The sequence below is a fragment of the Anabrus simplex genome, chromosome 2 (genome assembly GCF_040414725.1).
Source record: "Anabrus simplex isolate iqAnaSimp1 chromosome 2, ASM4041472v1, whole genome shotgun sequence".
NCBI classification, from domain to species: domain Eukaryota; kingdom Metazoa; phylum Arthropoda; class Insecta; order Orthoptera; family Tettigoniidae; genus Anabrus; species Anabrus simplex.
This window is the reverse complement of record NC_090266.1, coordinates 268,311,630-268,336,063: the sequence shown is the minus strand read 5'-3', so window position 1 is coordinate 268,336,063 and position 24,434 is coordinate 268,311,630. Positions and strand designations below refer to the sequence as shown.

The window sequence follows — 24,434 nt, the reverse complement described above, 5'->3', positions numbered from 1 at the left end:
TTGGCCTTAATCAACGTAATAATAATAATAATAATAATAATAATAATAATAATAATAATAATAATAATAATAATAATAATAATAATGTGTTTGACGTCCCACTAGCTGAGATGCTGAGATATTATCCCACAGGAGAACTTTATGTGCTGATAAATCCACTGTCACGAGGCTGGCTTATCTGAGCACTTTCAAGTACAATGTAATACTGGACTGAGCCAGGATCGAACCCGCCAACTTCGGCTCGAACAGTCAGTGTTCCACTGCCTGAGGCACTAATACCATTTTTAATGGTTTAACGTCACACATTTCCCGGTTTCATGGCTAGAAATGTAACAACGTACCCGTGCACCTAAAGTACGGATCACACCCTGAGTATTTCAAATTGTTCTCGATCGACTGCTTTTGGTACGACCACAATACAGGAGGTAAGTCCTAATTGAAATGCGTATTTGAGTATATTTTTATTTAAAGTAATGACTGTATTTGCAGTTAAAAGATATGCTTTGTGCCGTTATTAAGTCATCTCATAAACAGTCACCGTGGACTGGAGTTAGCTTAAGAGCTTCCTTCTTGGTTGGCACCAGTCTGATTCCCGGCTCTGATACGAATTCACAACTGGTATGGACCTTTTGAATGGAGTGTACTTAAAATAGGAAAAACGACTGAGAACAGAGTGGAGTTCAGTCTTCACACAGTCGGGCTGAGTGGCTCAGACGGTTGAGGTGCAGTCTTTCTGACCTCAACTTGGCAGGCTCCATGCTGGCTCAGACCGGTGGTATTTGAAGGTGCTCAAATACGTCAGCCTCGTGTTGGTAAATTTACTAGCACGTAGAACAACTCTTGCGGGACAAAATTCCAGCACCTCGACGTCTACGAAAATGTAGTTAGTGGGACGTAAAGCCAATAAAATTGTCTTCACACTCGAACATCCTAGAAGTTTATCACCGAGCTCGATAGCTGCAGTCGGTTAAGTGCGGCCAGTATCCAGTATTCGGGAGATAGTAGGTTCGAATCCCACTGTCACACCAGGCAAATCGTCGCCATAAGACCTGTCTGTGTCGGTGCGACGTAAAGCAACTAGCAAAGAAGTTTATCCCACGATCACTTCAAGTCCAGTTGAATTCTAATTTTTGCTAGTGGTTTAACGTCAAGGAGGTGGTTTTCGGCGAAGCGAGAATGGGAAAGCGCTAGGACTAGGGAAGTAGTGGGCGTAGCCTTAATGAAGGCACAGCTCCAACATTTTCTTGGTGTGAAAGTGGAAAACTACGGAAAACCATCTTCAGGGCTGCCAATGATTGTATTGGAAGTCACAATATCATAAATTAATAATAAATAATGTTATTGGCTTTACGTCCTACTAACTACTTTTTATGGTTTTTGGAGACGCCGAGGTGGCGGAATTTAGTCCCGTAGAAGTTCTTTAACGTTCCAGTAAATCTACCGACACGAGGCTGACGTATTTGAGCACCTTAAAGTACCACCGGACTGAGCCAGGATCGAACCTGCCAATTTGGGGACAGAAGGCCAGCGCCCCAACCGTCTGAGCCACTCAGGCCTGCTGTCCTAAATTCAAACTCACAGCTACGTTATCCGAGAGGTAGTCGAATTCTATTTTCCTTGGTGGTTCAGGTAACCAAACCTTATTTTTCCTCGTTATATCCCGGAGCTCAGCTGCAACGTACACCACATTGCCTATTGAACGAGCCACGTATTCAGAAAGTACAGTCGAATTCACAGATGAAGAATGAAAGAAAGAGAGAAAGAAAAATGGAATGTTATAACATTTCTTTATGTAAATTTCATATTAGCCTGCCAACATGCCTGCTAACTCAGAGCCGTCTGCGTGCCAGTTTGCTAACACATATCAACGAGGTAATGGAAATGCCTCCGTCTTCTGCAGTGTTACACCAGTGCGCCTACTGCGAGTATGTAGAGCACATCTACACTGTGGATTCTCCTGCCACATTCTGGCGACATTTGCAATTCAAAGCAAACGTACTACTACGGGATGTGGTTGAAATATGTGCTTTGACTGGATGCGACAGGCAGTGTAGTAGCTAGAACAGGAACCAGAGGTTGAAGCTCAAGCCTTGGAATTGACACATGACACTGCTAGAGAAAACAAGTTATGCTTGAGAGCATTGCCATTCTGGTTAAGTGCTCCGACTGCCGTACGCTCCAAAAGTCTAGAAAACCTACTCTTAGGGTATGGGTTTGGAATATAGGACTGGAAGGGGAAGGGAGGAAGAGTTGCTCTTGTTAGAACCGAACATTCAAATCCTAGATCTGACAGCGGCCATTCTAAGCGTGTCTCATACTAGTTCTACATTTGGTTGGTTAAGTAGTTCATTCTTGACGGTGGAGTATCGACTGATTTTCTGCTACTGGTTTAACGCAAGGATGGGAAACTGACAGAATTGGGATGGTAGCAGCTGTGACCGGGTGTGCAAATGGGAAACCACGGAGAGCCATCTTCAAGGTTGCCGATAATGATATTCGAATCCACCATATCCCGAATGCAAGCTCACAGATACGCGACCCAAAGCACACTGCCGACTCGCTTGGTCGACTGAAATTGATAAGATCTCTGGTGATATACTAAAGACAAAGGGCTGGTATATATCTGAAGTACTTATTTGATTACTGTTTGCATAAAGGATCTATATCAAATGAATGGAGGCACCTTTGATTGGATTTTTTTGGTAGTTAATGGGACATTTTAACCTTAATAAACTCAGATTTTCCACAAACTATCTGGATAATATCTGATATGCCTTACAGTACATTCCCAGATTAGTTCCAGCAAATAAAATCACCACAGTAGCACAGATAAGCTACTTATTCTCTCTTACAAAACCACATAGAAAATGAGACCTTAATGGCAAGGGCGGTCCGGTGTACCAGAGAATTTTAGACGAACTGGGTTATCTTCGAGCAAGTCTGTTAATGCCTCACATGATTATAAGATTAACTTTCTGTGGAAAGTGAACGTGCTGACAGTGATCAACTGCGCTGAACAAACCATCTGTACTTCCATTTTCTGTTGAGAATATTTAGAGGTGACACCAATGAAAGATCCGTTACGCTACCGGAATTGAAGGGGTCGGGGCAAAAGAGTGCCAAGCAACATTTTTGTCAACTGAGCTGTCGGTGCCATTTGTTGAGGATTATGATAAGCTATCAGTAAACACTGGAAATTTGCATAGAAACACATTCAAGTGGCACTGCATGTGACTTTCATCTTGTTGCCCCCAACAGTTCTTAGAAACACTCGGAGCAAAACAGTGTCAAGCAACCAGGAGACCCAGATTACCATGGATTGTAGGAGGAAGCTGGTGTTTTCGAGTGATTCTGAAGAATATCTCAGTGATCCTGATGTAGACGCTGACTATCTTCCTCACATAGCATGTGAAATTTCCTCTCAAAATGGACGTGAGGTAAGTGTTGCTTGGCATTATTTTGACCATAACTAAAGTTTCCGCCATTGTTGCTTGGGGTATGTAACTTATTAAGTCATTAGGTTATGTTTTAGGAACCGTTATAACGCACTCTTGGATCTATAGCAAGTGGCTTTTTCAGTTCAAAGTTTAGTCAAGTTAGTTTAAGGCCTTTGTTGACCAACATTCACAAATATTCATTATGTGGCTTGGCACTATATCGCTCCAATTTTAAATCTGTTGCTGTCAGTCATCATTTTTCTCAAGAAAGGTTACATTGTCACTTGCGACCAGAGGTTTATACGAGTTAACAGAAAAACTAGTGCACAATTTTTCAGCACTCTTGTTAAAGTATCGTTATTAGTTACATAACACAGGATACAACATGGGTATTTCTCGTACTAAGACTTGGTGTTTTGCACTGTTTAGGATATCCTGGATCATTCAAGGATACCGTAACATTTGCCTGAGAAAGGCCCGAATTCTAGGAAGAGAAATAGACGTATTACGATACAGATGAATAAGAAGAGGCGAAACGAAGGAAGAGAATATGTAGCACGTAAGACCGGAAAAGTTGTTCCAGGAGCAAAAGTTGGAGAGCTATGTCGCTGTCCCCTGAGATGTTTTGAACTTGAAGAACAACAGATATTGTCAATATTTAATGGGTTTTGGGATTTCGCTTATTTTGATAAGCAAAATGCTTATTTATTTGGATGCATTGGAGCTATTCCTGTAAAACGGAGATAGAGGACACCTGAAGGATAGCAAAGCTACGGAAATTTTGGACATACAATATAGGCATTCACGACTGTGGTAAAGACTTAGTGTGCATGTTTTTGTGGGATGAGAGTATTGTAGGAGAGGCAGTGACGAAATAGGTAGTGCAGATTTGAAGTATCTGAAAACAAACGCCGTCGATGCTAAAAAGCTTGTGATTTTTTCTGATAACTGCGGGGGCCAGAATAAAAACTGGAATATAATGGCACTATGGCCTTATTTAATTCACACTAAACGATTTAATGAGATCGAACACTGGTTTTTAACATCTGGCCACACATTCTTGCTATCAGATAGAGACTTTGTAAAAATTGATAAGTACCAACGAAATCAGCCGCCTGTGTACGACCTTGCCGACTAGAAGTGTATCATTCAAGAATGTGGGAGAAAGAAGAAGTTCAGTGTAACAGACATGAAACAAGACGACTTTTATGACCTGGCAGCATTAAAAGTTGGACTCCTGAACACCAGTAAAAAAACATGTGTAAGTGGCATGGAATTTAAATTCACAGACGTAATTTGATCAAATTTGAAGCAAGTAATCCATGGTTTATCAAACTAAAAAACAAGAGTGACTATGGATTTTGAAGACTGTAGGGTGCGAAAAAGAGGCAACACCACAACGTTGAGTTTGAAACGAAAGTACACTACTGTGCGAAAAATAAAGAAAAATAAACTGCAAGATGTGTTGAAACTCCTGGACTACGTCCCACCTGTCCATCACCAGTTTTATCTCAGAATGATTCCTGATTCTGAAGACACTTAATGAAGTTGAAGAAGTGTAGGAAAGGAGCAGCTGATCTTTTAGTTTTAATGTTATGCATGTGCAGTTATAAGTCCCTAAATTCCATATTTTGAAAAGAACATCATAGTTAAAAGATACAAACAGACCTTTTTCCGTGATGGGTTTATGTTGATTTATTTAAATTTCTTTTCAGTTGCCAGTTCTACCCCGATTTCCGCTGCTACCAATTTAAATGTTATTGGTGGAAATGTTATTTTAATTGAAGATTGGTGTTAGTTTTCATTTCTGATTAAAATAGTTGAAATATCAGACATTGTTTCATTATCATAAAATAATATTCCTAAGATAAGTGTCACTCCCATTGGGGCAATAAAGTGCCAAGCCACAGTATTCTGTGACGTGGTATTAAATGTATTGACTTTTACTCTACAAATAGCAGTCCAAAAGAAATTAGCCTGCAAATCACATACAATGAATATTACTGAACCTTTCAAAGCTATTATTACATCATTCCCGTGAATGGTACGATTTCACGATTTGAACAAACTTTCTAACTGCTCTCCCTTAAAGATAAGAAAATGTTGCTTGGCACTCTTTTTCCCCGACCCCTTCAATTATTGTTCGTGGTTCACTTGGTTACGACTCACCGTTACATCTCCATAATGTATAGGAATCACAACGATACAGATCTAGACAAAAAAGAAATATAGCTTGGTAGTAGAGAATCTAGCAACAAAAAGTCCTCAATTAAAGCATAAGACTTAATAGAATGAATTAAAAGGGTCCAAGTTCTAAGATTATTCTGGTTATTCCTTTTGCCTATTAAACCTTCAGTAACAGGTGCCCACTTTGTTATTTACGATAGGAATAATAACGTATATTGGTTCATTTTTCTTACCAGTAGTAACTGAAGAAGTTTTCACAAATGACAATATTCGAACTAAATAAGAGATGACGAGAGACTGAAGAGCAATACGGTGATTATTTCTAAAATAATAATGTGATAGGGTAAGATGGTACAATTTCGATCACTAAAGGCAAATTTCGCTGCCACGGAAAAAATACATAAGCTACAGTGAATTTCAATAGTGTTACAAATACTCTGAAATGTGGTGAATGTATTCCTACATATATTACTAGAGTACAGTGGTTAGTTTAGATACAAAATTAAAAAACATAGTTTAATGAAATTGATCGAAAATGTACCTCACCGGGTACAATTAATTTTTTTTTTGCTAGGGGCTTTACGTCGCACCGACACAGATAGGTCTTATGGCGACGATGGGATAGGAAAGGCCTAGGAGTTGGAAGGAAGCGGCCGTGGCCATAATTAAGGTACAGCCCCAGCATTTGCCTGGTGTGAAAATGGGAAACCACGGAAAACCATCTTCAGGGCTGCCGATAGTGGGATTCGAACCTACTATCTCCCGGATGCAAGCTCACAGCCGCGCGCCTCTACGCGCACGGCTAACTCGCCCGGTGGGTACAATTAAGATCACCTACTAGTACAATTTCGATCACTGGCAAATTCCATATACGAAGTGTTTTTTTCCTATTGCACCAACACATATTTCATGATACCAAACGTTACATTTCTGGCAACGAATCCAGTCACCTTTTTTCATTGATTGTACACTGTAATAGTTCATCAAACAAAATCCACACTCATCGTCATTTGCTGGCGATCTTCTGCTTCGAATACTACTTTAGTCTACACTGGCAGACCCGTGTTTACCCTTATCGTTACATTTCTTCTGTGCCTGTTGAAAAATACGTCTCTTGCTTCTGATTTTTTCCAGATTTTCGTCTGAAGTCAGTCGCACTGATGTCTGCGTTTTCCGTTTACCTAATGACACTTTCTTCTCTGGCGTTGGCAGAATAACTCTGACAGCATCTTGGGGTGAGCTCTTGTTTGATGCTGGCGTTATGGTGTCGATCTTGTCTTAATTTACTTCGTTTGATGTTGTGATAAGTCCCGTTTCCGAAGTGCTCATACTGCTGGCAGTAGTTGGAATGGTAATGGATGAAGAAGCTGGAGTTCCAAATGAACTGCTCGCACTGCTGAAAGTAGCTGAAATAGATGAGGTAATAGGGGACTGAAATAACGTAGTAGGAGCAAACCTTTCTTCTGGAACAGTGTCCTTAGAAAATGGCATTATTCCTGTACACTGAAAACCTTTGATAGCAGATCCAGCTGACGCCGATTGATACCAGGTAGTAGAGAAAATAGGGCAGAATCTTGATTTTGTAAGATTGTCATTGGGGTTACGGTGAATCCACTCGGTTACATTTCTGTGGTAATGAGCCGTCAGGGACTTAAAGAATGTTCTGTCTAACGGCAGTAGAGCATGTGTACTGTGTGGGGGCAATCCCAAATGTTCTATCTCTTTCTCCCGACAGTATTCTATACCTTGCAGGCTCGTATGTCTCCCTTGATTATCGAGAATGATTAGAACATTTCCTGTCATTTTATATTTCTTGAAGTGTCGAAGCCAGGTCATGAAAAGTTCTTCGTTAATGTACCCTGAATCGCTCATCTCCACGATGGAACCAGGAGGTAATCATCATGGAATTCAGGGCGCTTCCTAACTCCCTTATAAATGAGCATTGGTGGAATGTACGAACCTGATGCACTCATACACGCAACCACTGTCACATTTTCTCCTCTTTCCACATTTGTTAATGAAACAACCTCGCGTTTGCCCTTCCGGCTGATTATTTTAGGAGGTCTGTTGTTGAGAGAAAAGCCGGTCTCGTCCATATTGTATTTGCGCTAAGGTTTATCAAACATGTCATTTTCTTCCAGAATATTTTCCAAATTTTGGAAGTAATGACTTACCTCCTCTTTATTTAACCCTTCAGCTATGGCTCGTGATAGGCCTTCAGGTTTTCGCAGGCTTAAATTGGGATATCTTTTCAAAAAGGCTCGAAACCAATCAATCCCTCCAATCTTATTATCTAAGGTCCAGGGATGTTTGACATTGTTCGTTTCAGCTAACTCAAACGCTGCTTTTCTCACCTGAACAGGCGTCAGACCCAATTCTCGTTGCTCTAGTGATAGAAGCCTCTCGACTAAGGCCCCTTCCACTTCAAGTGTGAGTACCGTTTTGTCTCCAACTCGTGAATTTAATCCAAATTGTATTTCCTTTTTAATTTTTATTTTTCCATGTAGCGTACTTAAAAGGAGTGTCATATAATTCTGATGCACCTCGAATGCTTAGATGCCCACTAATTACACTGTTCACTGCCGCTTCCATCGCTATCTGATTCCACTTATTATAAATTTTATTTTCTGGTCTTTTCCGCGGCATCTGAAATAAACGAATACATTCGGATGAGAACGTGCAGAATACAGCCTTGTCAATAAATTAACGTAATACATAGGCTATTTTATTTTGTGAGTGAAAACGAATAAAATTCCAAACATCGTTCGACCTATGAGTTCATAAAGGCAGTGTTTGCTTCTGAATACCATGAAATCATAAATGTGAATTTGAGTTACGAACCATATTGTTTGTTTCTCAGAGAGTAGGAAGTTAAAACATAATTTTTTTAAGTCAGGAGAAAATTAGGTTCTGAAATCCTTAAATAACAACATCATCCTCTTTTGCTTCATAATAAGACATTATTTTTTATCTGATTGTGCCCTCGTTCCGAGGTGGTGCAGCTCTTTTCAGGCACAATCTCAATGGAGGTGAGCTGCATGTACCATTTTCACCACATACCCCTCCTGCCATTTATAAATCTCTGGCAGTCCCGGGAATCGAACCTAGGCTCCCCGAGGAGGGCAGCTAATAGCGCTAACCGTTATGCTATGGAGGCTGACAAGACTTTTATTGTAACACAATATTGCTATTTAACTGCTTAAACCAATATATATCCTCCGATTGAAATTGTACTAGTGTATCGAAACTGTACCTGTCTCCTGATCGAAAATGTACTGTTGGTATTACCGTTGCCTACGAGATACGTAAGGCCGGGAAATACAGCACACTAGACTCGTCCTCGAGATACTTGTGACAAGCGCCGCTAGAGTTCTCTTTACTGAGCTGTCTCGCCCGCTCGTTGCAACACGTTTCAGTACGAAAACCTATAGAAATTCATTAAAACTAGCAATTTCACAAGACACAAAACAGATGTGAGACTTAAAAAAATAGACCAAGAGCACTTGTATAACTTACTTTCTACAACGTATTTCTTACACTTTGTTTAACGAAATAAGTAATTCACGAAATAAGCAGAGAAGTCTGTTAGCGAGTTTGTCACTTCTTCACGTTTTCTCTAATTCTGTCTCAGTGTATCCGATAAACTGATCGAGATTCCGGTCATAAATAACTTTTGGTTTAATCACCATCTTATAAATTATCAGCTATCCTACCTTTTCCTCCACACATCTGATGTTGCGACATTCGAATCGAAGCCGCTGTTTGGAGAGCGATGTTATGCCCGTTTCGCCATTAGAAAATCCTATATAATTTTTCAGAATCTTCTGATGTGGTACATTTAGGCAATGCAAGAATCTCAAATGTGTAGCCGGTAGGTGCTTTCCTATGTCAGAGGACGCAAATTTTTAGCGTCGCTTCTCCGTATTTCACTCTTTCTTCGCGCAAGATTCGGTTTGTTCTAACTGGAATAAAGCTCCTAAATGATTTCAATGATTTCAATTTGGTTTATATTTTGGTCAAGTTTGGATACCTTAAATCATTTTTCTTTTTGATTTCATTACCGTATCCTACTTCTCAATATAAAGACTGTATTCCGTAATCTGGCACTTGAAATCTCATCAATATATATTCAGATTTAATATAGATACTGGTAGCCTTTCCTTGACATAGAAAAGAGACTTGTAGGTACTTCTTTTTTGTTTGTGGGTGATGTAGATCAGTTATATGCTGAAGATATGGTATGTTCATCGTTATCTGAATCAGAAATTTTACTAAATCTTGATGGCAATACGTCATTTCTTGGAGTTGGAGCCTTCCTGCGTTTGACACTTTTCTGTTGTGAACAGGATATAGGCCTACACTACAAACACAAGGAACTTCGTTGGGGAGAATTCGCTTGATTGATATGCTTACACTGAAATCTGATGTATTAAAATGCAAGCTATAGTCCCGGGCGTGTAAGGACGTACCCTAAGGGTGCAACCTTACCCTTTCTCCCCTGTAATATTAAGGTATTGATTTATAGTTACTTTTCTTGCTGTTGGGTCTTTTTCAGTGTCGGTAACCATACAGTTTAGGGACCCTACTTGCCGATACGACGTCTTACTGTTACCGTTAATCTGGCACGTTGGCAACGTTCAGTCACTGTTCTAGCGTGAATTGCGTGTTGCCACCGCATTGCCTTTAAAGTCACTAGCGATACATTTGCGAGAATATTTAAAGCATATTTTCTTTTTCTGTGGGATTGTAAATCTATTTGGCTAATACCAGGTAAGTAGAATTGTGGCATGTTCGGATAATGCATTTAATAACATAGTTTGTGTGAAATGATGAGCACATCATTTTATTAATTACGTTCCTATTTCGTCCCATACTTATACGAACAGAATTCGATTGGGATGTCTAAGAAGGAAGAAAAATCTGCAAGAACTCCTCCGAAAAGGAAACCAAGGTTACGTCCTTTACAAGCATCAGGTCAAGAAATGCTTGTATATTGCTACGAGCAATTGAAACAGGAAGACGACGAAGAAGGTATCAGTCGTAGTGATACGAAGCTAATGGCAAGAGTTGCATTATTAACTGGGGTAAGTGTTCGTTTTTATATTGTTTCTATGATAAGTTTCTGGCATAATGACAATCAGTTGAAATGGAGCAGTATTTCATTCTGAACCTAACCTAATCTGATCACGTAGGCCTAGGCCTAGGCCTATACCATGTCTTGTGTCGACTTCGATACGGTTTGTAGACTTAACCTTTGTGTATTCATGTTGACTTACGGTATATGTGTATGTAATATATTTCTGTGTGTGTATTCTTACAGTGTAGTTTCGGTTTAGTCCGAAAAGTAATAGGAAATTTCAAGAAGGGAGTTGAATTTTCTACACCAGGTAAACGCCGGAAGCGTGAACATCCAGTGACCGGCATACACAGTTTTTCCTAAGGAAGCGATAGCAAGGTTTATTTATGATAAATTACATAAAGGTAAGGTGACTTCATAAGGAATCTATTGCAACATCATTTATAGAAATTGGCACGCAGGTGAGATAAGCTCCCAGAAATGTTTTGTGCATGTATTGACATGCAGCTCTTTTGAGTCCCTTGTAACTCTCTTTTTTCTTCCCACAGGAGAAGTCGTAACTGTAAGAAAGGTTTTCGATCACATGAAAGCAAATTATGACACTTATTTGTACAAGGGCTCCGAAACATCGTTAAGAAGAATTTTGAAGGCCATGGGGTTTGTGTGGAGTAAAGGTGATCCCTATGCGTATGTTAGAGAAAATGAAGACATTTGTTTTAAGAGATCCTGCTTTCTGAGGGAATACATGCGTAATAAGGACAGTGAGAAACCAAAACCTGTTGTTTTCTTGGATGAGATTTGGATTTTTATGAATGGTGAATATATATGTTATATATTACATTTTATATAAGAAAATCTTGGGATAATTTATCTTCATCAGGTGTCTTTGGTTTCAATTGTGCATTTCTCTTTCAGGGTCACCCACATACTCCTGGAATAAACCACACAAATCTGGACATGATGTTCAAGGAGTAATTCATCGACCTGTGTCTGAGGGAGGAAGACTGGTTATTGTTCATGCTGGAACGAAAGATGGCTTTGTACCTGGTATGTTCTTACTTTATTTTACTTCATTTTATTATAGTGAGGTGATCTCTCTTTACATAGTTATGAGGGTATTTAGGGTTTGTAGTACGGATGTATGGGGGGGGCACATAAGTCTCTGATAAGACCCCAACTTAAGTACAGTTCCTGTGTATGAGACCCTCACTAGGATTACTTGATTTGAGAACTGGAAAAGTTCAAAAGACAGAAGCACGATTTGTTGTGGGTGATTTCTGACAAAAGAGTAGCGTTACAAAAATTTTGTCGGGTTTGGGCTGGGAAGACTTGGGTGAAAGGAGACGAGTTGCTGGACTAAGTGGTATGTTCCGAGCTGTCGGTGGATAGGTGGTGTGGAATGACATTGGTAGACGAATACGTTTCAGTGGTATTTTAAAAGTAGGTAAGATCACAATACAGTGATAAAGTTGATGAAAAGTGGGGCAAATATTTGTTTTTTTAAGAAGGGAGTTAGGGATTGGAGTAATTTACCAAGGGAGATGTTCAATAAATTTCCAAATTCTTTGCAATTATTGAAGACTGGGCGACTGTCCTAAGTGCAGATCACTGGTGACTGATTGATTGAAATTGACTGGCACTAGATCGGAAGTGGAATTATAACTTACTGCTCATTGAGCTCTGTACGTGGTCTTTGATTTTGACTTCTCCACTGTTAAGGGATCTCTTGGTTATTAAAAAGACTTGCAGGTATTCACTGTAGGCCAATGATTAACCTTAGAGAGGTACTTCAATTAAAACTTACTCAGTGTATTTTCATATAATATTACTGGATATTTGTATCAGTAAATTACTTGTATTGTAGGCCTATTTATTATGTTTATTCTGCATTCGACAATCTCCACCTGAATCAGTGCTTGATACCGACTGTTAAACACCTTCCAAGCTTCTTATTTCTTACTGCCTGATATAGGCTCAGTGTTCGCAGCAATTACATTTGTTCTAAGGTATTGAAATGGGTGTTTATACTTATATCTTTAATGCAAGTGATCGTGGACTTCTAATCCAGATATAGGCCTACAAATGGAGATACATTCATGAGAGATGTTACGATAAAGTAGTGTAAGTAGTAATTCATTGACTTCATCATCAGGTGACTTTGCTACATAGTAGTTGGTTTCACTTAAAATCAGACAGCTTTTTGTATCATTCAACAGAAATCACATTTTTTATCAATTAATAGGCCTATCCTTGAAGAGGGGTGATCTCATATTTTTAGGGAATACTTTTTTTAGAAGAAATAACTTCATACTAAAACTTAAAATTCTTACAGGTGCTGATTTGATATTTGCTACAAACTTGAAGAGAAATCAGGATTACCATGGTGCTATGAACAGCGAGAAATTTCAGATGTGGGTGAAAACGCAATTAATCGTAGGATTAAGAAATATAGGACCCTGTGTTATTGTAATGGATAATGCACCATATCACTGTAAGCTTGTTGAGCATCAACCAACAACGAAATGGAGGAAGGATCAATTAGTGGTAATTATACTTCATTGAATATTTCCTTCTACTGAATGATGTTTAATGATGTTACAGAAATTAATTTTTATTTTTCCTTTAATTTACAGTCATGGTTAAGGCAGAATGGAGTTTCTCCACCAGAAAATGCTACAAAAGATGAGCTGCAAAGGTTGTGTAATATGAATCGAAGTCACTTAAAGAGGTATAGAAGCACGTAAACATAAGTTTAGATAATGTTGTTTACACTCATGTATTTGACTTTCATGTATGCATAACAATATTTCTGTTTCTTTAAAACCAGGTACATTGTTGACGAGATGCTGCACAGTGAAGGCCATACTGTCCTACGACTTCCTCCATACCACTCATTTTTCAATGCCATCGAATTTGTATGGTCTGTGGCAAAACAGTATTATAACAAAACAGTGGCTTCAAGACCTGGTCACGGATTGGACAGAGCTACAGCTGTGTGGAAAGAATCTCTTGATCAGGTAGGCCAAGTGGAAATGTTATTTATTGGATATAGGCAAGTGGAGTTTATAATATACTTGTCAGGTTGTGATACTTCAATATATCTTATAGGTGACAGCAGAGATGTGGAGAAATGAAGTGAAACACACTGAGAAGAAGATTCTCGAGTTCTACAATAATGAGGTGAGAGGTCTTCCTGAAGTGGAGGAACTAGTCATTCATCATGGAAGCAGTGAATCAGAGGAGGAAGATGAAGAAGATGAAGATGAAGAAGAAGAAGAAGAAGAAGAAGAAGAAGAATAAGAGAAGCAGAGGAGTTAGCTGTACCATTGTAAGAGCCATTCCATGAGATTAAGAATGTTATAACTTTGCTGGGAAATAATACATTTTAGATTGCCCCGTCCTTTCAGATATAACGAAGTTACATTTCAAAATTGTGGGAATTGTGTATCTGCAAGTTACAGGGCGGTATAGATGTGCAGGTGGGGATCAGTGTCCAATCGGAGTGAAATTATCTAGAACTGCTGTGGCGCAATGTGAGGAGGAGCGGGCGAGGGGGGGGGGGGGGGAGAGAGAGAGGGAGACAGCACTCTGTCACCAATACACGATGTAAACATTGTACGCCTGTTAAAATACTGACATAACTCAAATTTTATACACTAACTAATGGTTTTCCACAGTTCTCTGAAAGTCACAACTCACATATACTGTATATATAGAAAGAGAATTACATATAAAAATACCTGTGTCCACAATAAGTAGCCCACATATTAAATATAAATCAATTTGCTTTACGTCGCACCAACACAGATACGTCTTATGGCGACAAAGAGGATAGAAGAGATAGGAAAGGGCTAGAAGTGGGAAGGAAGCGGCCATGGTCTTAATTAAGGTACAGCACAAGCATGTGTCTGGTGTGAAAATGGGAAACCATCGAAAACCATTTTAACGGCTGCCGACGGTAGGATTTGAACCCACCATTCCCCGAATGCAAGCTCATAGCTACGCGACCCTAAACGCACGGCCAACTAACTCGGTCACCTTTGAAAATGTATTTTTCTATCAAGAGAGGCTTTTTTAAAATCGTCATATTTGGTATAGGCTACAGGAGATGTACAGTAGCACACTGGTTTTCTGATTAAACATCATTTATTTAAGCTATTGCATCAGTCTACTTACATACTCACTGTCCACGTACACCGGTAACCTCGTGATTCGATTATTGAAGTATTGTGCAATGATGCGACATACAAACTAAGAGAATACCGAGTGGTTCTTCCAAATATAAAACAGACAATTTCGAGTGGTCATGAGCATGACTCAGTCATAGGGTAGGCTAAATAATAATGTTATTGGCTTTATGTCCCACTGTCAACTTTTAGGGTTTTTTGAGACGTCGAGGTGCTGGAATTTAGTCCTGCAGGAGCTCTTTTATGTGTCAGTAAATCTACTGACACGAGGCTGAGCACCTTCAAATACCACCGCACTGAGCTCGGCCCTGCCAAGTTGGGTTCAGAAGGCCAGCGCCTCGACCGTCTGAGCCACTCAGCCAGGCGTGGAGGCTAGAGAGCTGAGTTTAAGTAATTGTCGAACGTCAACTAGTAATAAAAATACTGATTGATTAAACTAATACAGTAATTAGAATAACCCAATTGCCTACCTACTTACAACCTAGGTACTTTGGAATTGTGTTCTATCTTTTTAACACTGCAAATAAATCCATGTATTTTTAAAACTCCCTGTAAGAAGAGGACAGTGAATGCGAGTAGGTATTATTTTCAAATGAGCTGAGCTCGAGAGTCCATTATAGCATACGATTTTTTCAGTGTACCATGACTCTGTATGTACTGCTTCAGAGGAAGTTCGGCTTCTTGCCAATGTCCAGTGTACCGATAATGAACCGTGTGTGTGTTGTGTCTCACTGATCCGTGACTGCGTACGATTCTTTCAGTGTGCCATGATTCACTGTGTCTCGCTGCAGCGAAAGCTCGGCTCCCCGCCAGTGTCCAGTGTGCCGATAAGGAGCCGTGTGAGTCGTGTGGCTCACTGAGCCGTGATTGTGCATGATTTGTGTGCCGTGAGCTTGCCATTCCTGTGAATCGATTCACTCGGACACTTGAATGAATCGATACACTGCTTCGAATCATGCACTCAGTAGCCTACACTAGTACAGGTACATAGTGCATTACCATTAAGATAGATAGCATTGCAAAGTAATTCGTCTTTACCATAATAATAATAATAATAATAATAATAATAATAATAATAATAATAATAATAATAATAATAATAATAATAATAATAATAATAATAATAATAATAATAATAATAATAATAATAATAATAATAATAATCGTATGGTCTCAGCTACCGTGTGCAGACATTCCAAGTTGACGCCATCTGGCTGTCTGCTCGTCAATTTTGACGTTCCGTTATACTCTAGGCCCACTAGATGGCAGACCGAGTAAACCGAAACTCTCTTGGGCGTCTGTGGCCGAGATTTAATTAATTTTGTCGGGTAAACACCAAATGTGTCACCAGAGATCTTTTACATGCCAACATCGTACGACATGAAGTGTCGAATGGACTTTTTTTCTGCCCTACAAAAATCCGACTACCTCTGCCGGGTTTGAACCCGCTATCTTGGGATTCGGAGGCCGTCACTCTACCACTGATCCACAGAGGCAGCTGTCTTTACCATGAAATACACTGACTGACAGAGCAAATGCAACACCAAGGAGGAGTGGTTCGAAAGGGATGAAAGTTGGGGAAAAAACAGAGTCGGCACGGAAGAATAATTGATGTTTATTTCAAACCGATATGCAGGTTACACAATGCGCACGGCATCGACTCAGTAGGATGTAGGACCACCGCGAGCGGCGATGCACGCAGAAACACGTCGAGGTACAGAGTCAATAAGAGTGCGGATGGTGTCCTGAGGGATGGTTCTCCATTCTCTGTCAACCATTTGCCACAGTTGGTCGTCCGTACGAGGCTGGGGCAGAGTTTGCAAACGGCGTCCAATGAGATCCCACACGTGTTCGATTGGTGAGAGATCCGGAGAGTACGCTGGCCACGGAAGCATCTGTACACCTCGTAGAGCCTGTTGGGAGATGGTTGCGAGCAGTGTGTGGGCGGGCATTATCCTGCTGAAACAAAGCATTGGGCAGCCCCTGAAGGTACGCGAGTGCCACCGGCCGCAGCACATGCTGCACGTAGCGGTGGGCATTTAACGTGCCTTGAATACGCACTAGAGGTGACGTGGAATCATACGCAATAGCGCCCCAAACCATGATGCCGCGTTGTCTAGCGGTAGGGCGCTCCACAGTTACTGCCGGATTTGACCTTTCTCCACGCCGACGCCACACTCGTCTGCGGTGACTATCACTGACAGAACAGAAGCGTGACTCATCGGAGAACACGACGTTCCGCCATTCCCTCATCCAAGTCGCTCTAGCCCGGCACCATGCCAGGTGTGCACGTCTATGCTGTGGAGTCAATGGTAGTCTTCTGAACGGACGCCGGGAGTGCAGGCCTCCTTCAACCAATCGACGGGAAATTGTTCTGGTCGATATTGGAACAGCCAGGGCGTCTTGCACATGCTGAAGAATGGCGGTTGACGTGGCGTGCGGGGCTGCCACCGCTTGGCGGCGGATGCGCCGATCCTCGCGTGCTGACGTCACTCGGGCTGCGCCTGGATCCCTCGCACGTGCCACATGTCCCTGCGCCAACCATCTTCGCCACAGGCGCTGCACCGTGGACACATCCGTATGGGTATCGGCTGCGATTTGACGAAGCGACCAACCTGCCCTTCTCAGCCCGATCACCATACCCCTCGTAAAGTCGTCTGTCTGCTGGAAATGCCTCCGTTGACGGCGGCCTGGCATTCTTAGTTATACACGTGTCCTGTGGCACACGACAACACGTTCTACAATGACTGTCGGCTGAGAAATTACGGTATGAAGTGGGCCATTCGCCAACGCCGTGTCCCATTTATCGTTCGCTACGTGCGCAGCACAGCAGCGCATTTCACATCATGAGCATACCTCAGTGACGTCAGTCTACCCTGCAATTGGCATAAAGTTCTGACCACTCCTTCTTGGTGTTGCATTTGCTCTGTCAGTCAGTGTACATCTTCGTCGTACATGACTGAATTACTATCAATATATCTTAGAGAAACTGTAATGTACATGAAACCGAAATTGAGTTTAATTTCCACGATACATTCTTCCTATATAAAGGAGACCATGTAGCTTATCCACCTTCATTTCAGCCACATAAATATTCAGCAAAAATTGCAAAATCACATTAGAGGACAAATACAATTTTTTAAGTAGAAATAGTCTGGAACATAGATTAGTAAGGTTGGACATCCTGCCCGTCATCATTCAGGAGTCGCTGTTGAACATACTGTACTTGTCAAAACTAGTAAGTTTCTATTTTACACAATAATAGTGAAATGTTGATGAAGACGACATACACCCAGCCCCCGTGCCAGAGAAATTAACCAACGGTGGTTCAAATTCCCCACCCTGTCGGGAATCAAACCCACACCCTGTGACCAAAGGCCAGCACGCTAACCATTTAGCCATGGGGCCAGACAATAGTAGTGAAATAGCATGATCACTGCAGCTATTGTTGACTGGATATTTCTTCTCTTTAAAGAACAGTGAGTACCACGAATTAATATCCTGTTTTGTTGATTCCTGTAAACTTTGTATGTACGGTTTTGGTTCGCCAGTTCCTAGCGTATCTACTGAATGAAAACTTTGTAGACCAATGGATCCAGTTTTATGTTTATTGCCTTCAGTCGCCACGACAGTGCTTTCAATGACAACAGTCGCTCAATTACAAATCCTGTCGAACCTAACCTAACCCTGCGACAATCAGTGGTTTTCGATGGATCACTACCTAACCGGTCATTATAATTTGTTTTCGGTGGATCACAACCAAACCTGTCCCTATCAGTGGTTTTCGGAAGAATACAGTGGTTTTGTCACAAGCCAATACAGACTCTTGAATCAATGTGTGAAAATGGGAAAGTGTAGAAAACCCTCTTCAGGAATGCCAATCTCGAAGTCCATAGTCTTTTTAGCGTTGTCACACAGCTGAAATTCACTTTAGAGGTAATTGTAAAAAGCCATATAATAGGCTCTACAGATACATAGCACATTACCAATTCCATCTCGATTGTTATGAGACGCACACTGCATAGCGGTTTCGCTCTATAGATAAATCATATTATAGTGAAAAAAATTTGTTTAAAAAAACATCTGTCCGGCATGAAGGTCCTGAAGGAAAATACTTTCATTGTTATTCTTATTTATGTGTTCACCACCCTAGTAGGTTTAAATTAAATGCTTCGTAAGACCCATTCTCGAATATGGATCTGCATGTTGGGATGCGTACAGGATGGGTTTAATAAATTCCCTAGAGAAAGTTCAAAGAAGAGCGATGCGTTTCGTAACTGGGAATAGAAGGAATACCATTAATTGGGAAAGTCTTGAATCTAGAAGAACTAGAGTTCGCCTGTGTGGTCTTTATAAGAGCTATACGGGAAGGGCTGCTTGGAGTTGTATTAGGAATAGGTTAGAACCTCCCTCATACTTATCGAAAAATTATCATAAGCATAAAATTAGGGCCAGAAACCAGCATGCGGATGTGGGCAAGTTTTCCTTCGTCAACAGGACCATAAGGGATTGGAATAAATTACCTGCGGCAGTCTTTGATAGATTCCATTCTGGTATCAAGTCATTTAAGAAGACCATTTGTGTAAAATGAAAAGTAAAAGTTGTAAATTACGGGCACTGAATTTGTGATTTTCTGCTTGGTTTCGATTGTGAAACTGGGAGGCTTTTTCTTGTGGTATTCTCTTTCCAGGGAAGTGCTTGCTGTACTCATGTTTTTGTAATTGTTGTTGTTCTTGGTTAATTAACAATGTTTTTAACTTTATTTTATTATCACTTGTAACGTTAAGCTAGTAGTGAGCTCAATCTATAGTTTTGTAAGCCATAGTGGCAAGTATTGGAAATAATTAAATTGTGTATGAAACTGTACGTGATGCTGGATTTAGAATGACTAGTAGTATTTCTTGTAATTTTTTTCCATGGAATTCCTTTTTGTACTTGAGTTGTTGTAGTTGTTGGGTAGTATGATTTAACTTTATTATCACTTGTAGTGTTAAGCTAGTAGTAAGTTGAATCTATAGTATTGTAATTTGTAGTGTTAAGTACTGGAAATACTTAAGTTGTGTGTGAATATGTATATAATGACACTGGATTTAGAAAGTTAAATTAGTAGTATTTCTTGCTTGTTGTAATGTTGTTGTTGTAGGGTAATTACGGTTTAACTTCACTTTATTATCACTTATAATGTTAAGCTAGTAGTAAGGTCAACCTATAATATTGTAAGCCATATTGTTAAGCACTGTAAATACTTAAGTTGTGTGTGAATTTGTATATGATGTTGCTCGATTTAGAATATTAAACTAGCAGTAATTCTTGTTATATTTTCCTTCCATATATCTGCTTCTTGTACTCTTGTTTGTTTGTTTGTTTGTTTGTTTGTTTGTTGTAGTTGGGTAATTATGTTAACTTTATTATCACATTACTGTAAGTGACCGTTGCCACCGGGATATTTCCCATTTGCAATTTAATAATAATAATAATAATAATAATAATAATAATAATAATAATAATAATAATAATAATAATAATAATAATAATAATAATAATGAGTGACAGGGGTTTAACGTAATTTGGAAGGAATGTTTTGCGTATGATAAATGAGTACCAGGTTAACTATTGGGGGCAAAGGCGGTCATGCGTAGAGCTAACCACTCCACCCCACCCCACCAAGTGCCAACGTCATGGATAGTGGAAGCCTTCACCTTCCACCCTTCCAATGGCTTTCATGGTTTGTACGGAGATGACTTTGCTTTTTGCTTTTTAAATACTAGTATTCATGTTTATTATGTTTGTTTATTCATACCCCTGCTTTGTAATTCAGTGACCATGGAATGGCTCTAAATGTTGTAAATTATATTTATATTTACTTGTATTTATTTCCTTTTTCCTTATTGCACACGTTTGTTTTTATTATTATTACTACTACATATCGATCAACATGTAAATTAACTAATATCTAATGCAGTAAATAATGCTTATCTCTTCGGATTCATTTCTTCGTTGCATATTCTTTTTGCTACGACAACATGACTTCTTTATGATATAAATAAATATAAAATAAAAGTATTTCTTCCCAAACATATTTGTTATACGTGCACCAATCAGAGAACCAACTAGGGATGTACCTCTTACTAAGGTGCATAATGTTTTTGCATACATGTATAATTGAAGAATTGAAGATCCATATACAGGTAAGTGGGTCGCCCATGTGGTAGGCCTATTACGCGTCATAGGGAACTGAGTGAACTGGCTGTGCAGTTTGATCACATTGCTGTGAGCTTGGTTTCAGGAGATGGTGATGGATTCGAACCCCACAGTCGGCAGGTCTGAAGGTTTTTTTTTTCCCCGTCATTTTCATTTCAGGCTAGTGCTGTGTCTGTACGCTTATTTACATTTTAAATCCTAGCCCTCTTTCCTATCCAATTCTTGCCTCACAACCTGTCTTCATGTGATTTAAGCCAATATATATGTAAAAATCTGGTAATGTTGTTTGATTCATAGTGCTCCTGTACATTGGCTTCCGTAATGTTGAAAGCTTGAGATACACCAACTTGTAAGCTGAAAATATGTTTAAAATGCCAAATGCCGAAAACCGTAAAAGTTCTTAGTGGGATGTAAAGCTGTTAGCATTATTATTAAAAGGAAGGACATATGTCTTATATGGTAAGTCCTTGAACTTTCAGAAATCGCAATGAATTATACAATCTACATTCCCTCCCCCCTTCCTTTAAGAATGCAGTTATAGTAATGCAGACATCAGAATAAAGGCAGGAAATGTTTAAAATTAATTTAAGCGAGTGAAGGAGAGAATGTATGACTAGCTCAGGTTGGCGGATTCGAGTTCGGCAGTATTTGAAAGTGCTCAAATACGCCAGCCTCATGTCTAGATCCACTGGTACATAAAGAACTCTTGCGGGACGAAATACTGGCACCTCGGTGTATGTGAAAACGATAGAAGTAGATAGTAGAACTAATATTCAATTCTGCAGTGAGATTGAAAGCTGACCTAATTTCCGTTCACGTAGCTCGACACATTAGTATTCCTATATGTTTCCTGATAACCGTGAAGATATAACCAGCCTGCAGGCTGAAAATATGCCCAGTCTCTTTCCTTACTGGTTACCGGTATTGAAGAGAGAAGGAAATGTTCGCGCAAAAGAAAGGGAAGTCATTGGATGTCTGGAACTTTCGAAAATCACACTGCAAAGACTTATTAAACAAATTGCATCGTTTAACAAGCCCCTATTTTCAAGAATATGGTTATAGTACGCCTACTGTATATCAAAATAAAGACAGATATATGTAACATTAATTTGAGTGAGAAAGGGTGTTTATTTCCTTAATTTCTCATTGAGCGTGGAAACCGACTTAATTATGAATATCGTGATTTATTTCATCTTAACTTTTACCATTTACTAGGGTAGGGAAACATTCATTATCGGTGTTTATATTGAGGTTAGTTTGTTATGGTTATGTCTGGTGATTTTAATATGTAACCAGGCAGGTTGGCAGCAGTGATCAGCCATTACAAAAAAGAGAAAGAAGAGCATCGGGCGGCGATATTTAGTTTCTGGGGTATTTCCTTACGTGGCGATTACTATACATACTCGTGCCTCGAAATAGCTTGCCTGCATTTCTCTCTTAAATCGCACCCCGAAGGAAAATTATGGAACGTCACATTTTCTTGCTTTTTAGCGGTATCCGAAGTACATAGAGGTACACAACAGTGCACCATGCTTTTCAACCTCACGGACACTCCCCGACAGAAACAATACGCACAATAAATGGCATAAAATCAACACAGCATCACAATTACTCCGTACATCACAATGTTAAATTCCGCCAAGAGCAGAACGGAAACCTGACATCTAGCGGCCAAACCGTGAACATTGTCGGGCTTTCTTTTCAGCGGCAAATTAGTTATAGATCCCCGCGAATGACTAATACGATATAAGAATTAACACATGTGCCAAAAAGATCAGTTTCGCCCGACGGAAAGCTAACATCAGTAGTGGTCACACTGTGCGGAGGCTTCTGCGCCAGTAGTGGACAATGGATATACAAATGAATACATTAATTCGGGTATCGTTTTTACTTCGCAATATTCCCCACTCTTTCAGGTGGTACGGAATGTCCTCGCAGGTAATCAGCCGATCAAGTGGTACGAAACGTCCGGTGGTACGGAATGTCCGTGGTACGAAATGTCCTAGAACCGTCACGGACAGGCGTATCAGCTTCCTGTCGTCGATGTCTCCCAGGGCCACGTTCATGAGGTGACACACCTGTCGTTTTTGCTCCATCTCCATGTGTGCACTGCATTTGTGCATGTTGTTAGTCGGTGTACTGCTGTATCCGTTTGACCACACACCGTACACCATGGCGAGTGTTCAGATGTATTTTGTGTCGACGTTGTGCTGTTGGTACCAGATTGTTTAGAAACAGGAAGATTTGAGAACGTGCGTGAGACGAGAGTTTCATACGACTAAAGTTTGCCCAGACCGTAGGCCAGTGGGTGTAGAGTGCTGTGGATTCAATCCGTGGGGTGAAGTTCACAGCTCGGCGTATCATACTGTAAATGGTCTTTGTGGTAGCATTCGTTCCTGGAGGTAGTTCAGTTACAACTTATTGGAGTTTCAGATGATGATATCGGAATATTTTTGGCAGAGGTCTGGTCTTACCGTCAGCTAATCTCCAGATATCCTTGTGCAGTGCGTTCGAGAAAGTGTCCGACTGTAACAAGATAGATGTGTCATTTTTTAAAAGTAGTGCTTGACATTTCGTTCCATGTGCTATTAGTCCTAATCCACCGAGCCTATATGGAAGATACAGTTGGTCTCGTTGTACTCGAAATAGCTGGCCTTGCCATATGAACCAACCAATATATTTTGAGAGTTGGCCGTCAAATTTTGTAGGTAGCGGGAACACTTGAGCTAAATACCAAACCTTTGAGAGCACATAAATGTTTATCACCACAATCCTCTGAGTTAAATTCAAATTCCTTTGACGAAATTTCATCATCACAGCTCTAACGTTGGCAATACAGTCGCTCGCATAAGTATTCGTCCATGTGTCCTTTTCATATACTGAACATCAAAACTGCATTACAAGGCTTCGGATACGTTTAGAAACAAATACGCAGTGAATATGCAATACATATGTACTATAATGCCGGCAGAATATACCTCTTGCACATCAGTACTCTTTAATAATAAAGAATGAGTGTAGCTGGGCTAGGAAATGGCAACGCAAAAGTATTCGTCCGCCTTGTGCATTATCTTGTGTAACGAACACAGCATTGAGGAAGGGGGGCACACCACCGAGCTCAGTCCATCAGTGATACGGACAGTGTCGGTGAGATAACATCTAGTGCATGCCCCGAGTACGATGGGAAAGATAAGGAAACGAACTGTTGTTGAACGCCAACGAATTATCCAACTCCACATACTTGTTAATTCGTGAAGAGTAATTGCTAAAAAACAGAAATACCGCGAACTACAGTCGCAAGTATCATTCAACGATAAAAGACCAGTGCAACTTAATCAATAGAGC

The 24,434-nt window shown here is 40.1% G+C and overlaps 1 protein-coding gene and 1 long non-coding RNA gene across 2 annotated transcripts in view; one reads left to right on the top strand and one right to left on the bottom strand.

The window, feature by feature from the left end:
- The window catches only part of LOC136863509 (uncharacterized), a 931,909-nt gene that overhangs the window by 327,390 nt on the left and 580,085 nt on the right, over positions 1 to 24,434 (bottom strand). The gene's annotated exons all lie outside the window — the stretch shown is intronic.
- LOC137498529 (uncharacterized) lies at positions 13,124 to 13,827 on the top strand. The gene is made up of 3 exons (XR_011017813.1): positions 13,124 to 13,245; positions 13,335 to 13,429; positions 13,529 to 13,827. It is a non-coding gene; the product is annotated as an uncharacterized lncRNA (long non-coding RNA).